At 38.5% G+C, this 17,192-nt stretch overlaps 1 protein-coding gene across 14 annotated transcripts in view; it reads left to right on the top strand.

Annotated features, from left to right (window-relative positions):
* GTDC1 (glycosyltransferase like domain containing 1) overlaps window positions 1-17,192 on the top strand; it is a 209,304-nt gene that overhangs the window by 19,782 nt on the left and 172,330 nt on the right. For 12 of the 14 annotated variants that reach the window (XR_010369533.1, XR_010369531.1, XR_010369532.1 and 9 more), the window contains one exon: window positions 2,222-2,410. The exons of the other annotated variants lie outside the window; for them this stretch is intronic. The gene's annotated coding sequence lies outside the window, so the exon portion shown is untranslated. The remainder of the gene's footprint in view (window positions 1-2,221; window positions 2,411-17,192) is intronic. 14 annotated transcript variants of the gene reach the window in all.

Below are 17,192 nucleotides of genomic sequence, written 5' to 3'. Positions count from 1 at the left end.
CATCTTTTCATCTACTTGTTTCCAGTTCATACTCTGTTGATCTTACTGTGGTTGTAATAATATAAAAAATACATAATTTTATTTGGAAGGGATCCTTAGAATTGGTCATCCCTTGTTTTCAGATAGGATGAAATTTTTTTGAATCATTCCTGACTTAACTGCACATTAAACAAGATAGTAATAAAAAAAAATCTAATTTATAATTTAATTGCTAAACTTCTTTCTTAGGGTTCAAGCTCTCTGCTGGCACTTCATAGTTTGTGAGCTTTTCTGACTTCCAGAAACTTTTGAAGATAATTGCAGGTGTTTGAGGCACTATTTTAACTTGTTCCCATAGTATTCAAGAGTAAAAGACTTCAGACTTTGCCAGTTTGTATTTGTTTTGAAAATTATCCTCTTATCCTGTATCTGCTTTATCTCTTTGGCTGCTTTGACTGGAAGCTCTCACAAATCTGCTGCTGTTGAGAATCTCAAGTTCTTCTGTGAAAACTGAAGTAAAATGGTAATAAGCCTTGTAATTTTGGGAAGTAAGTAGAAACATGTTGTGAGACTTGTGATTGAGAAGTGGACAGATGCCAGCTTGTAGGTGCATAAACATCACAATCTTCTGATCTTTACTGCAGTTGTCCCCTGGCTGCAGCACAACCAGCTACAGGGTGAAATGGTCATTTCCAGTGTGCCTCAAAGTCAGTTTGCTCTTTAGACATCATTAAGCATAAACTTGTACTGTTTTAATGCAATTTTTTTTGGCCTTTTTAATGCCATTTTGCTTTTTTCATATTTTTCCTCCATTCCCATATCGTTTGTTGTTTGGAATAGAAAGTTCACACCCACTTTGCTAAAGATGGTAAAGGAGTGATTTCTGAAAGTAACTATTAAATAAAAAAAGTTATATAAACATATCTGAGCATCACATCATAGGGACTTCAGAGCTGTCTCAGGAGCCTCGAGAGCCACTCATGTTAATTGTTGCATATCTTGTAAATGTGTTTATTTCAAAGTACTGGAAGCCTTCCAAGAAATTTCTGTATTTAAAAGGGCAAAAAGGATGTCACAGTGGATTTAGTCCAGGACAAAATAAAGTAAAGGTTAACTTGGACTTCCATCAGTGAAAGCTTAAAAGCTAAAAATAAAAATAAATGCTGGTCACTATGGTTTTGTGATAGAAGGATTTGTGAGACAAAGCTGATTTTTTTTTTTATAGGATTGTGTGTCTGGCCTTTATTGCTATATTTAACTAATTTTTGAAGCATTAAGTCTTTGCCATGCAGTATTTTGATATAAAAACTTAGGTTGTATGTAGCTGAGACAGAAAACATTAAAAATGTTCTGTTGCTTAAAGTGTAACTTTTAAGGAGATGAGAAAGGCCTACACCTTGTGGTTCCCCAATGTGTTCATGGCCCACTTAATCAGCAATTTCATTGTGATATAATTTTTGCTGCTTTGTTTTTCAGACGATGCAAAGAATCCTGGAGAAATATATCTGCAGTTAGTCACATAGTTTAGTCATCAAAATACAGGAACACTGTAGTTGGGCCAGAAAACCAGGGTGGGAAACCCCACTGTGAGAATACAGGGGTGACACAAGGGGAGGCAGAGAGAGCTGGGACAGTTCAGCCTTGAGATGAGTGGGCTCAAGGGCACAAACTGAAATAGAGGAAATTCTGTTACAATGAGAATTTTTTTTTTTTTTCTGTGAGTGGCCAAACACTGGAACAAATTGCCCTTAGAGGCCGAGTCTATGGAGGTGCTCAGAACTGGAGGTGGTCCTGGGGACCCTCCTGTTCTCTGGTTTGGGCAGAGGGTTTGGACTGGGCACTTGCTGGAGGTCCATGATTGTGGGAGCTCCTGTTTGCCTTTATCTCATGTGTGATCTGTCTTCACAGATATTATTAGACTAAGGAAGGTATTTGGGATAATTATTTTATGGTGTAATATTGGGCAATATTTGGATGTATCTTCACAAAAATCACTGAATGCTTTGGGATGGAAGAGACCTTAAAGGTCATCCAATTCCAACCCCCTGCCATGGGTAGGGACACCTTTCACTGGACCAGGTTGCTCCAAGCCCCATCCAGGGCTGGTCTTGAGAACTTCCAGGAATGGGGAGACTGCAACCCATCTGGGCAATGTTTAGCCTCTTCTTAGCCTAAAACAGTTGGAAAGTTAGACCAGATGAGCTCAAATTTTCTTTTATTTTCTTCCTCCCACTCTATTTAGATTGAAGAATGCTACTACACTCAGGAAAATCACACTTTGAAATCTGTCCATTGGAATGAAGCAGATAGGATGGGTTGGAAGAAACACTTCTCACCACTGAGATCCATAGCCAAGATTCCCAAACTGCTTTGGTGAAGACCTCTGAAGCAGCACCACCTGGTATTTTACTGCTGCCAGTTTTGAATGCAGGTAATAATGCTTCTGAAAAATATGATGTGTTTGTTAGATGAAAAGGGGAGAGAGGCTTGATGGATTTGGAATTCTTGGTGTTATTAGATGTCTACTAGTGATTTTTTTTTACTCTGCTTGCCCTGAAATGATGGCATGGTTCACACTGTACTTCCAGTACACGGTAACTTTGACAAGGTTACAGGTTTTGGGAATCAAAGCAGTCTTTCTTTCAAGACACAATTAGCAACATGTTTCTCTTTTTCTCCTTTTCAATCAAAGCCTGGATTCATGTGGTTGCAGCAGAGAGGGGAGATGTGAAGATCATGAGTGAAGTATGTCTGATAACAATTAGGCTGCACCTGTACTTTAAGTAGACTGGCTTGATGTGGCTGTAAAAGACTGACAGACCTAAGTGAGAGCTGAGACCTACAGCAAAATAGGAAGGGGTGACCAAAATATTTGGCCATTCAGATATATATTATTTACCACCCTGCTGCCTCCCCCCAAAAAATCAACTTCTGTTCAAACTAATGGTAGTCAGCAGTGAAATGAGATTGTGTTATAGTTTTGGTGGGGAAAATTAGTTTTCTGCACACTGAGAATTAAGAAATTTGGTTTATCTTCAAGTTAAAATGACACTTCAACAGAACTTCTGTGATTCTAAAACAGCCCTAAGCCTGGGCTGTTTAGGGAAACAAGCTGGTGTGACATAGAGGGTGTGTCAGTGCCATTCCTTCTCTTCTCCCCTTTCTTTTCCAGTAACTTCTGAATTCATCAGGCAACCTGTACTGAATTTACCAGAAGAGTAGGTGCTACAGGAAATAACAGACTTTCAGCTACTCACATGAAATCCGTGCCAAGGACTCTATATTTTTAAACTGTGAATTCATTTATGATTAATGTTTTAATTATTTGTTTGTGTCCTAATTTCTGCCACGTTTCCAATTTAATTAAATTTGAGATACAGGAGTAAGCAACAAAACTCCAGGCCCTTCCTTCTTTCTCAAATTGCTTACAACCACCACAATGCTTTCTCACCGGGGGATTTTGCCAGAGCTGTGATGCCTCTGAGGCTTCTTCTTGCACAGAAGTAGTCTCATGAATTGCCCAGAGATGAAAGTCACATAAGCATAAAGGAGTGCTGTGTTCTGGTGTGTGTCAGCAGGTGGAAGGGGACAGGTAGGACATCCCTGTTCTGAGCTGGGGACAAACAGCCTCATGTGGGGAGAGCAGTGTCTGTCTCCTAAGTGAGAGAACTTGATGTGATGAGAGAAAAAAAGAAAAGTAGTTCACACAAATATTACATACAGTGTAATTTTTTCACCATAAACTATAAAAATTATATGTTTTGAATTCTTTCTAATGTGCAGTCGTCTATGATTTGCATTATATAGGATAAGGTTTTCAAAACTTTGACTCTTTGAACTGCCATTCAAATGATTCAGGCATTCAGGTGCCCAAGTCTCATTGCAACTCCATAGAGTTTTCACCTTTTTTGAAAATGGAGCTGGAAGTTACTTGGGTATTTTTTCTAGAATACTTTAATTATGCACAGCTTCATCTGGATTGAGCACAGGGGAGGCACAGGCACTGAAATACCCTGAGCACAGACAAAGCGATCACAAGCCTGAGGGCAAATGGGTGTTTATTTGGGTGAGTGAAGATCAGGTGGACACCACAGTGCTGGGCTTGGAGGTGACCAACTTCCAGTGTCTCATTATTCCAGGTGTATCCTGGGTAGGTAAACACTACCTGTCCATCTGTGACTCATTTCACAGTTCAGTGTGCACTTAAGCGACTCCATAAATGTTACTGATTTCCACATGCAGGCTTTGGCACCCAAGTGTAAAAAAATAGAGGGTTGGTGTCAGCCTACCTAATTTTTCAAAATTATTGGAGGCTTACAAATGATAAAGTTTAATTCAACACCAGGAAAGGAAGAAATTTTTCCCTATGAGGGTGGGGAGGCCCCAGCAGAGGGTGTCCACAGAAACTGTGGCTGCCCCTCGATCCCTGGAAGCGTCCAAGGCCAGGTTGGATGGGGTTTGGGGCAACCTGGGATAGTGGAAGGTATCCCCTGCTTGTGGCAGGGGACTGGAACAAGCTGTTCTTGAAGGTCCCTTCCAGTCCAAATCATTCTGATATTCTGCAGTTTTCTACTGCTCTGTAAGTTGTTACAGCTAGTTATTTTTTCTGAATTATGAAAACACAGCACTTTAAAATCTCAGGAATATGTCTTGGTGCAAAGCACAGCAATACCCTGAGTTGAAACAGCAGCAGTGAGGAAGGAGCACAGACACTTGAATCATGTGGTTACTACTGTGAATGTACCTCAGAGACTAAAACTAGAGCCCTTTCTCACGCTTTCCCCATGCAGAAGAAAAGGCAAGTGCAGACCTTCAACTGGTACATGGTATCTACTCATATCTGTTTATACATAAGCTGGTGGGTTTTTTTTTTTTCTGACAACTTAAATTTGAATATTATCTACTGGAAATTTCACAGGATTCCGATAAACAGGTAATAATTATTTTTAGGTGATTTCCAGTGTGACAGTCATTAACTCACTGTTTCAGCTTACTTGGTGACAGTATCATAGTTTTTTGTTGGTTTTTTTTTTTTTGTTAAAAAGACAATGTTGGTGTGTAGTTACTCAGATGTTTACTGGGAAACAGCTGGATGGGTGCTAGCTGAAACCTGGCACTTCAGCTGGACCAATGTGCTTGATAGGGCCCTGGTGTAGTCAGAATACATCTTGCAGAAGTAAATCTTAAAATGCCGGTTTTCTGTCTTGTATGTTTTACTGTTGGGCTTTGGTTTTTTTTTTTTTTTAATTTTAATAAATACATTAGAGCAGAGCAATTCTAAGCATGTCTTATGGGCATGCTTACAAACAATTTGAATATGTTCCTTAGGATGGGCTCAAAGATAGAAAAATGTGTATTTTTATTTATATACAGCCCTTCACTTTAGGGATGTTTAACTTTTACTGGCTTACCTTTTAGCAGAATAAGGATGTGGGTCTGTAGGAAGCAGTATCCTCACTGAGGAAGCCAGTGCAGAACTCTTGATCCTGGCTCACCTGTAGCATCCAAGTTGTGGAATAAACTGTGGATTTTAGAGTGGGATAGTTCTGCAGCACTGAAGGAGCTTTCTAGGCCGACTGGTTCATCTCAGGTTAGAATGGAAACTAAAACCCCTCCCTGCATGCAGAGGGGGAAGCCTAAAGAGGAAATAATGACTTAAAATATGCTTTCATCTGCTGTACTGAAAGAAGATAAAGGTGGGGTGGTTTTTTTTTAAACTTTTTAATCAGACAAGCTGCGTTTTGTCATGTAGTTTTTTGGCAATTTAATTACGGCCTTAAAAACGCATAAATGACTGTACAGTTCTAAAAGCATTTGACAAAACCTAATTGTGTGTTCTGTGGTCAGCAAAAACTTACTGGTTGGGGTTGCATGTTTTTAGTCTGTGAGGCTATTGGCAGCTGAAAGAGTTGTGTATTTCTATATCTTTTGTGAAGCTGTAATGAAAATGAAGTTATCATTGTGAAGCTTCCAGTTTTGACAGTGAGAATGGCCCTTCGATCTCTGAAGGCTGCTGGATTCTCCATATAAGTTGAAACCATAAACATTTTATGGCACAAGATGAGTTGCTGGGATTCAAACATAAATTTTAGAAAGAAAAAGAAAAGAGTCAATGCCTGCATCAGTGAATGTATTGAATTGTTGCAGTAAAGAAGAGCCATATGGTATTTTGGTAACTTCTGGGCATTGGAAAATTATAGATTACAGGTGAATTGGACCTGCAGACATTCTGTGGGTAGGAATGACTTTATTTTAGTAAAACGGTGCTTTTTGTTCAGCTTGTATTGTCCAGATTGCTGAAGAATTTCACCAGATTAAGTATTTCTATGTATTAGTCATTGTGGAAGGGGAATGGAGTCCACAACCAAGGGCCAAAACCACAGTCTGTAACTTTTTTTTTTTTGCCTAGAGGAGCATGCAGGGGAATGCGTATTTTCCTGTTTGTTCTTTGAGAATGCAAACAAAGGAGATTGACATCCTTTTACTCTTTCAGTCAAGTGTCACTCATCCTGAAGTTGTAATAATCAATTCAGAATGGCTACTTACACTTCTTTACAAAATTGGATGAAAGAGCTTTGCAGATAAGTTAAAGACCACAGGAAAAATAATCTCATAACTTCATAACTTTAAACTGAATTAGTTGTTTCTTTGAATTGCTTGTTTTTAGTCATGTTGCCATAGGTATCAAAGCAGAGAGCTATTATCATTCCTTTGTAAGGATTGCTGCTGTTTTATATTCACGTTGCAGCAGATCAAAGGATGGGTCTGCAGACATGGAGGGGAAGGTGTGTTGTTTCAAAGATATGCAATCACACCTAGAGTGAGTTGGTCCAGGTGCTGAGGATGCGCTGACAGGGATTTGCAGATGGCAGCAGCATTGTTTCATTCCTGAAAAATCTTTATCTTAGGTGCTAAAGCTTTTTTCTGAGTTTTTTAAATCTCTACCAGTTAAAACTCACTCCGATGCTGCTGCTCCCTACACTTAGGGCTTTGTCTTGCTGTTTGGAAGGACTTGGTTTGTTAACTGCCACTGCATGTTAATGGTGCATCCTGCTCTTACTGATCTGTGTTCAGTCTGCTTCACCCAAAATGATGTCTCCATCTGAAATGATTTGCAAAATACAGTTGAAACTATTGCCCAGAGAAGCTGTGGATGCACCTGGAAGTGTCAGTGGCCAGGTTGAATGGGGCTTTGAGCAACCTGGTCTAGTGAAAGGTGTCCCAGCCTATGGCAGGAGATTGGGAACAAGATGATCTTTAAAGTCCATTTCCAGCCAAACCATTCTGTGATCAAGGAATAAATAGAAAAAATTAATTTTGCCATCAAAGATAACGTATCAAGTGTTATTGCAACACATACTGAGAAGTTTTGGCTTAACTTTGTGCATAACTTCATACGTGTGACTTCCAGTAATTTGAGTGTGAGCCACTCATGTGCCTGATGCTGCTCCCCATCATAAAGAAGTGATTGTTTTATTTATTTTTCAATAAGTGCATCTAGTCAAGTAGTGGAAACACAACCTAAACGAGCAGAGTCCCCAGCTCATTCTTGCAAGCAGAGCTGTTGGAACCTACAGAGATTCTTGTACCAAACCCAGGGTATTTTGGAATGATTATTATTGTTTTTACACTTGCATCTTTTTGTACTGTTTTTATTTAGTGTCATTTCACTAAATAACAGTTGAGTTTAATCCTAACTTGAAAGACCTGCTTTAAAGCTGCATGCAGTGACTGATTTTCTTTTGAAGACTTGAATCTATTTACAGAATCTCACTACTGTTTTTAACTAACTTCTTTGCAATGTTTTCTTTCAACTTTGGAAATTCATTAGCTGCAACACCACGTGTAAAATGTCTTCAGTCTTTGAACTGATGTTTTATTTAGAAGCCTGGCATATCTGTGAATCTAAATTAAAAACAAAAAGCTATTTAGTGAGTAAATAGTTAATAACAAAACATTACAAATAGTGTCTGAAGAGGCTGTTAGTTTGCTCAGGAAGTTTTCATTTTCTGTAATTTGCTGCCTCATTATTTGTAATAGTGAAACTGCTCCTTACCAATCCTGCCAATCCCTTATATGAAGACAAGAGTGTTGTTGGCAGTGCTGGGTGGAAAATATTGAGTTAGGCTTACTGGGCCATATTCTGTATTGAAGTGAAATGTAAGAACCCAAACTATTGCCTGGAGTGATCATTTCCACAGGATTGCAAACAGGATTCTTAGTATCTTTTTGGAATGGCTGAGGCTCTCCAAAGCTTATGACTAAATGCACCTCAAACCTTGATGTCAGCCGGCCCAAAACTGGAGTGAAAGAACCTGGAGGTGAGTATTCAGAGCTGCTCCAGGAGCTGCACTGGAGGTGTTGGTGAATAGTATTCTCTCCCCAGTTGTGTTATGGGGTAATTTTTGTTCTGTTGTTTCAATATCAAGATTTTGGTAGTCACTAAACTTCTCTTTATCATGGATGATTAAACTTAAGAATCTTCTAGATTGAGTAACTATGCTTTATGTACTTTTTCCAATCCCAAAATACCTGCTGTTTTAGTTCCATTAATGCATAAACTCATAGTAGATAAATTTTAAGGTGATTTTGGTTTTAGTCAGTCATTGAGGAAGATGTTTTAATAATTAAAAATAGTTAAGGAGCGTACGTAAAAAGTTGCCAACTTGCACTTTTTTCTTGCTTTATAAAGCATCAACATTTTTGTCAAAAAATTGTGTGCTAAGTAACAGGTGAACACAATTAGAGGGATGGAGCACTTCTCCTACAACGAAAGGCTGACAGAATTAGGATTCTTCAGCCTGGAAAAGAGAAACTTCAGGGTGCTATAATTGTGAACTTCCAGTATCTGAAGCGAACTTACAAAATGGAGAGAGACTATTTGTATGGTCATGGAGTGACCAAGGGGGAATGGATTCACACTGATAGAGGACAGAGTGAGATGGGATACTGGGAAGGAATTCCTCTCTGTGAGGGTGGGGAGACCCTGACAGGGTGCCCAGAGAAGCTGTGGCTGCTCCATGCCTGGAAGTGTCCAAGTCCAGGTTGGACAAGGCTTGGAGCAACCTGGGGTGCAGTGGAAGATGTCCCTGCCCATGGCAGGGGATGGGACTGGATGAGCTTTAAGGTCCTTTCCAACCCAAATCACTCTATGGTTTTGTTGGAACTATTATAGTGAATAATATTAAATGACTGTTTGCAAGCCACATACGTTTTGTAACTGCTGCTTCTTCCTAAGCAACATATTTCAGAAGGTTCAGTGTGTTCTCTTTGAATATAAAGCAGTTTGGTAACACTGGAAATGCTTTAGAGAACAGCAGCAAGATGTTATATTGAAAGACTTGAAGAGGCAATACATTAAGCTAAAAGCAGTGGCAGTACCTGCAGAGCTCACTGTACGTGCCCTTAAGCAAAAGATAATAATTAGTTGGTTGTATTCCCCTGCAAACCTGCCCAAGTGTCGATGTTTATGAATTGCAAAGATCACCAGCTCGAGCTCTGAGCTGCCAGAATTGTTTATGCCCTTTCAATTTTTAATGTACCTGTAAGATGCTTTGATGAGGGCATTTAATCCAAAGGGATTTGCATGCCATAATCGTACCTCTGGTGATTCCAGCACAAAAGTGAGGCTAGTTCTGCAAAATATTGTGAGTGCTAACTTCCACTTCAGTGTTAATAATGAACATTAAGAACATCTCTGAAAAAAATCTTCATATTTTGTTGGCCAAACAGGATTTGCTTGCTTGTGGGATGATGGTCATTAAAAGTGGTGAAGTGTCTTCTGTTGGGTAGCCTGAGGAGTGAGAAGTTGCTCACAGCTTGGGGATACCTGCTTTGCTAATTAGTTCATACACATTCAGCTCAGGCAATTTGCACTTCAGTCAAAAGGAAATATTTGACTAGAATCGACTTTCTCCATCATTCTGGTACAGTGGGTGCTGCTGCTGTCTTCTCTAAAATCACAGGTGTAAGAACTTTCATTTAAATAAAAATAAAATGTAAATTATAATAGCAAGTTTATACAGAATAGGAGTATTTTTATGTATAATTTGTAACAAATTAAAAGATATACCTATACATATATATAAAATTGTTGAGCTTTTACCATGTGTATTTTACATATGTACTCAGGCTCCTTAAAGTTTTACCATTTTGTTATTTCAAAAGTCTCAATGTTTGATTGCATATTCCTATAAATACAGCAAAACTAGTAAAAAATAAGATAAAAAATAGGTCTGAGCTTCCTTGTGCCAAATATTCCATGTTTGATGGAGATGTGGTGAGCTGGTGGATGACCTTGGAATAGCTGAATTTGAGGGGAAAGAAGTAAAATTGTATTTTCTTTTTTTTTCAACTTCAGGATGTTGTGAACATGAAGTCTTAATATGGAAGCTCCTTGATTTATCAGGTTTGACTTCTGCTTAGCAAAAGAACCATAAATTTTCACTTGGGGTGGAAGGAAATAATACAATTATTAGCATTAATAATAATTTTCCCATCACAGAATTACAAACTTATTTGGGTTGAAAGGAACCTTAAAGACCTTCTAGTTGGTTTTGGTAAGTTTAAATAAAACATTAGGGGAAAAAAAAGATCATGTGAGTATATATTACCTGAACCATATTTAAGCCAAATAAATAAATCTGAGCTATCTCCGCTGAAGGATAAGAGTGGGAAGAGTTTTTCACCAGGCAAGGCAAAATATCAAAATGACAAATTACAGTAGCTGGGCTGAGGAGCTCAGCTAATTCCTGAGCTGCAGAGCAGGTCTCTAAAAGCTGTGGTAAGACTGTCCCCAGTAAAAATACAGCTGGTAGTATTTTGGTATAATTCCTTTAGTTGTGATGGCTCTGTTCAGGAGATCCCATTGTGCCAGTGTGGGACAGTGCTGGTGGCTCCATGTGGAGTGTGAATATAAAGCTGGGACATGTTTGGAACATGTATGTTCATCATCTTATCTAAAACATGCATGTGCATGTAATACTTGTTTATAAACACCAACTAGGTAACAAAGAATGTTATTATGCAATGGCTGTTATATAATGTATCAAAATACATTATATAGATTATTCCATGTGAGCCCAGTCCTGGGAGCTCTCATGTGAGTAGGTGCAGCTTGAGGGAGGCTGGCAGAAGCAGACCTGGTGTATTTTTTAGAAGCCTTTGGTTAACAGCAGCCCCGTTTCAGCCATGTGCTTTTCTGGAAAACAGCCTTTTCTTAGAAAATTTTAAGCCAAGTGGCATTTTACCTTCAGTTCTGTAGCAGATAAGAATTTTTAGATTGCAAGAGATAATGTGTCATGTGTTGGTAGCCTCCATCACAGTTTCTCAGTAAATCTTCTCTAGTAGGTTTTGAAAAACTTTAGTTCTAATCCATTAATGTAAAATGAGTTAATTTAACCTCAGATATTTCTCAAATGATGGTGTGAGCAGAATCTCTCATCCTGGACTTTCTTCCACTTATTACCTGGTTCTTCAGGTAAAATGAAGTTACTCCTCTGCTCTAACAACTCTACAGAGTTCACAACTTGTTTTTTAATTACCTGTTTTCAAATATAGCTACTTATTTTCTGAACACTTAAACAGAGGGCAGTAAAGTGATTTAATTGTAAAATGAACCCCTGTCTAATACCTTATATTTGTTTTACTGATCATTTAATGTAGGTGCTGCTGTGATAATTTGCTAGGTTAGTGAAAACTGAATGATCTCTGTAACAAAAAAACCTTTTTGTAGCAAAAAATTAGTACATAAAGTTATTTCAAACATTCTGGCAAAAAAATTGCCTTACTGATGTAATTTAATTGAAATTATATGTACAATCCCAGTAGCCTTTAGGCAGAAATAAATAAAATCTAGAAGTAAAAAGGTTTATGCATGCAAAATATAAATTCTGTGGACATAACTGATGCATTGAAGAGCCTGAACATCAGTTGTCAGAATTCTGTAAGAAAATGATTCCTCAGAGTTGTGAAACATGAAGAGAAGCACTTGTGGAGTCCCACCTAAACCCTGTACACAGGGCATTTTTTTCTTCTGCAAGAGGTAAGCATTTGCTGCAGTGTTACTACTTCTGTGATAGTTGATTCATCCCTTTGCTATGCAAATTTTAAGTATACAAGGATTCAGTACTTTTATTTAAGAAATATGCCTGCAGGCTGTATTGGTAGGCTTTAGGGAGATATCTGGTTTGGTGTGAAATAAATAGTTGTTCAAAGATCACATGAATTTATGTCTTAGAAGATGAAAAGTGGTGCTGTGAGCATTTTGAGAGCACCCCCCCCTATACCCAGCACATGAGCTCACCCCTTGGTTTTGGTTTTTCAAAGACACCTCACCAACCTCTTGGAAAATCAGAGCAGCAATTTGGCACTTTAGAAATGCAAGAATTAAGGCTTGACTTTGAGACACCCCAAACTCTGGGGGTTTGATCCTTGGAGTAAATCCTCACTGGTCCTGGTCGAAGGAGTAGTTGCCTTTGCTCCAGCTTCTGTCTTCAGCCCATTTGAGGGCTCAGCTTTTAATGAAGGGATTTAAATGCCATATTTCAGGTTTATGTGCTAGTTGTAGGCATCCAAGTCTGCATATTTTGAGTAAAACAGGAGAAAAGAAAAACAAACCTGAAAGCATTTGAATGAGAGACAGCTTTGGTATTCACAGTTGGTGTTGAAGATCTTCATCTTGCTAAGGAGAGCAAAGCATTTACTTAGAAGTTATTTGCTGCCTAATATGAGCCACATTTTAATACACAATTACAAAGTTATAAGAGAAATTTAATAAAAATTAGGTTGTAAATCAGCTATTTGATTAATCCTAGCCCCTTTTTATTCTGTTACTGTCAAAAATATTAGTCAACTCCTCCATACAGTGTGGAATTCACTCGTGGTGCTGTTTTACTATCCTTTCTCTCACCCAGCATCTTTTTTTCTGAAGTAGTTTCTTTTCTGCTGCAGCGGAACAGCATCTTTGGGAAATACTTACTTGCTGTGAATAACTTTATCTTAATTTATATAACTGTAGTGAGGACTTTTATCCCATAATGATCTAAACAAAATAAAGTAACTTGCTCATTAGCCTTTGGTATAGATGACTGCTACTTCTGACTTAAAATGTAAATCAGCCCAGAAGTGTAAATGCCTGAACTTGTTTATTGTGTGCATACTCAGGTAATAGTCACTGAAATTAAAAATTCTGATGCTTGTCTACATGACAAAGTCATTACAGTGATTTAAAGAGTTGATGGAAATAAATTGCTCTTCTCTAGGTGAGGTGGCAGCAGCCTTTCCTCATGTGCCTCCTTGTGTCTCCTTTTCCCTACCTTCCTGAAATGTACTTCCTCAACTTTGTCATTTTTAATTCTGTCCTATTGTTTCCAATGAGAGGGATTAGTAAAGATAAATTTTAGCTTTCCTAGCATTAACTTTAGCTTATATCTGTCACACGTTTCCTAGCTAAACTAAATACTGCTTTTCTTTTCCTACTCTGTCACACTCCATTTGAAAGAACCAGTCTACCTAGAGCTGGGTACTGGGTTTTTAATAAGGAAAAATGATTAATAGTTGTATATTTTCAGAAGTTTGATATATTTTTTTATGCTGCTAGCCTTTCCTGATTGTCAGTGGCCATGGGAACAGTGCAGAGCTGTGGACCCCCATGTCTGGTGTTGCTTGGTGGAGGTACAGCTGCCAACCCAATGGCCTGAATGACCTCACCTGGCTGCTGGGAACTTCCAGATAGTGCCAATTAGGCATGGAAGCAATTAAAATAATGTACTTGGCATTGGTAAGGCCACATTTCAAACTCTATATTCAATTTTGGGACCCTCATGACAAGGATGTTGAGGGCCTGGAGTGTGTCCAGAGGGAAGGAATGGAACTGGGGAAGAGTCTGGAGCACATGTCTGAGGAGCAGTTGGGGGGCTCAGCCTGGACAAAAGTCATAAATTGGTTGGACACACTTTTCACTAGCTTTTATTTAAAAAAAAAAAGAAAAATTATTGACATGGAAATACATCACCAAACAACATGAAGCAAACTTAACCTGTGTGTCCTGGCCAGTCAGGATCTGTGATACTGCATTTTTCTGTTTCCAAAAAGGCAGTATGTTTATTATTTGTAGAGAGGAAGAGCAGAAAATGGTATTTTATAGAAAAGCTGCCTGTCTGCATCATGGCCTGTACATGTGTGAGAGCTGATGTTTTCTACTGTTGCTTTAGATTTTTCTATAGCACCTTCATGCTCAATTTGCTTTCCCACCTTCTGATTTCACCTGTTTTGACAAAGAGTACACAGATAATTGTTAAACTAGAAATGAGCACAATATTTAGGTGTGCTTTTGTTTCCGAGTTTGACAAAATTGCTACATATTTACATATTCAGGTTTTCTTAGGTAGTGATTTCCTCCTGCATGTTGGTAATGCTCTTACAGTGACAGTGCTTTGAACTGTCACTTCATCCCACTTGAAGTTAATTACTGAAACTGGGGGGGGTTATTTTTTTTTAAAACCAGTTTCCTATCAAGCATCTCCCTCTGCTGAGGATGTCACTGTGAGGTAGGAATAAGTGCAGTAAAGCGAAGAGCAGAGCAGTTGAGCCTTTGATCATGTGGAAACGTGAGTGTGTGTCGGGGTTTGCAGCGGCGCGTCCCCACCGGCTGCACGAGGCTTACGCCGCCGTGTTCCCCGGGTCCCTGGCTTGGGGAGATTTGGGAAGTCCTTAGCAGGCTTGGCAGTAAAACCCAAATATCCTCTCAAGCCCCAGAGTGCTTTAAGACTTTGCTCAGACTGCTTAGTAGGCACAGAAGGAGGGAGATAATATATTTTTAGCTTTCAAATTCAAAGGAACCTTTCAATTAAAGGAATTCTTGACAATTTTAAATGCTCTGTTCTTGCTGTGTTTGTACCAGATGATGAGAAATGGGATGGTTTTGATTTTTTTTCTTTTGGAGTGGAGGAAAACCTATCCTCTTTAATTTATATTGTGGCAGTTTAAAGCATCAAATGGCATACTCTGTATTTCCTGTTCTCTGTAGTTTCTTTGAAAGAATTAGAAAAACAGGCCTCTTATCCTGTGGTGTTGTGAGTAGGACACTGAATATACCAGGAATCTAGATATCAGAAGGTTGCTTTCAAAATAATTACAGAGGATGATCAGATTTTTGTGATTTCATATCTTACTACCTCCAAAGTCATGCAGGTTATGTGAGGATTTTTCCTGCTGTTGGGGGCAATGAAACACAAAACTTGAAATATATATTTATGTGTGTGTGTTTTTTTTTTTAACCAAGAAAATAAGTGTCACAACTCAAGAGAGAAATCTATAATGTGAAAGAACATGGGATCATAGGGTAATTCAGATTGAATGTTCTTTGGAGGCCACCTAGTCCAACCTCCTGCTCAGGGCAGAGTTGGCTGTGAGCCTGTGATACCTATATCCAAGAATATGTAATCATGGAATACTTGAGTATTGCATGATCTCTGTGGAGTGTCTGCATTTCATCTAGTGCAACTTTCTAGTTCACATTGAGGGATCTGCCCACAAGGTTGTATTTATATTCTTTACATTTTAAAATATGCCTTACAAAGGCTTCAGGTGGTTTTTTTTTTTCCTCAAGGTTTGGGTTCTGTATGATCATGCTTCACTCTATTGGCCTGAATTAAGTGTCTCCTTGTACTATGTTTTGGGATTAGATGTAAAATAGAGAAGTATTTATATTTTTTCCTTGATGCCAACAATGCCTTCCTTTTTCTGTAAAGATTTATTAAGCTTAATAGTTACTATGAAATACTTGTGTCTCCATTCTGCAAAGAATTGAAAGAGGTCTTTTTTTCTATTGGCATTTGAAAAGCAGAAAAAAAGTGACTACTACAACAGAATTTTATTAATGAATGATTTACACTGGTTCCAGCTGTGACCATGTGATTAGTCCTTCACTGAGCAACAATGGGTATTTTCTTTCTGCTTTTATTTAATTTCCAAGAATGTGTCATCTGTTACGTTAACTGCTGCCAGTATACCCCGTATAAACTGGTATTTTTTATTTCCCTGAAGCATAAGATGAATACCCACCCATATCCTTCTGGAACTGGAGTTTAAAATGAATTGGGAATTTTATTGACTATATCTGATTCAGCAAGCCAAAACCATAAAAGTTAAAATATTTATTAAATGCGCTAGACTGTAAGATGCCTTGCTCCCTGGTAGTGCAAAAGATAGATATTTTCACTTTTAAAATTCTATCTTAATATTTTATTACAGCAATACAACGTGTTATAGAGGTGGACAAGCCTGCAGATTGAAATGTGGATAGTCCAGATTGTTCCTTTCCCTCGACCATATGGTGTAGTTCTAAAAGCCTTTTGTACGCTGTCTGTTCAGTTAATTGTAAACTCTGTCTTTAACGTACCTTAAAAATGAGATATATGTGAACTAAAAGTCAGCATATCCTCTGGTAAGTAAAGTTTGCTCAAATAAATCTAAATTCACAGTCCTGGTCTCTTGGTAGATTTTTTTCTGGGTGAATTTGAAAGTCTTTCGCCGTTTCTTGGTAACGAACATGAAGCCCGTGTGTGTGGAGAGACAGGTTTTTCCATTTCCTCCTAGGGAAGGGGGGGAGATTTGAGGCTATAATGAACATTTCATAATATTTTTGCTTGGCAGACAGCTCTGCCAGTGGGTGATGTGCAGGAACATCGAAGATTTCTGACAGATGGATGGTAGGACTGCTAATACACCTACACACGCTTCGGCGTCTGATGTTCCCGGTGTTGCTCTGATGCCCGAGAACCTCGTGCTCATGCTTTGGTCTGGTGGTGCCCAGTGAGGGGCTTCAGAAGAGCAGAACCAAGCTTCACTCGAGATTTTCATACACCACAGAGAGGGGTAATTTATTATATTCCTCACAAAGCATTTATTATGGAGGCAAATGGGTTTTTAACGCAATAAAGAGTTAAAAAATTAATTGTTAGAGAGTTTCAGAAGCAATTTTATCTTCTGTTAGTTCACCAAAAACTATTTGGAAAGAGTGACTGTTTAGAATGCAGATAGGGTTGATATATCTAAAGGGAAGAACACAAAAGAGTAGGAGTCTCACTGAAACTAATTTTCTGTGGGTTCTAACCTGATTTTAAGCATTGGAGAGTGTAGAAGTTGGTGTGGCTTTGGAGATAAGAATCCACCAAAATTAAAATAGAAAAAAAAAAAAAAAAAAGGAAAAG

The sequence above is a fragment of the Passer domesticus genome, chromosome 10, assembly GCF_036417665.1.
Source record: "Passer domesticus isolate bPasDom1 chromosome 10, bPasDom1.hap1, whole genome shotgun sequence".
Classification (NCBI taxonomy): domain Eukaryota; kingdom Metazoa; phylum Chordata; class Aves; order Passeriformes; family Passeridae; genus Passer; species Passer domesticus.
This window is presented reverse-complemented; position numbering and strand designations above follow the sequence as displayed.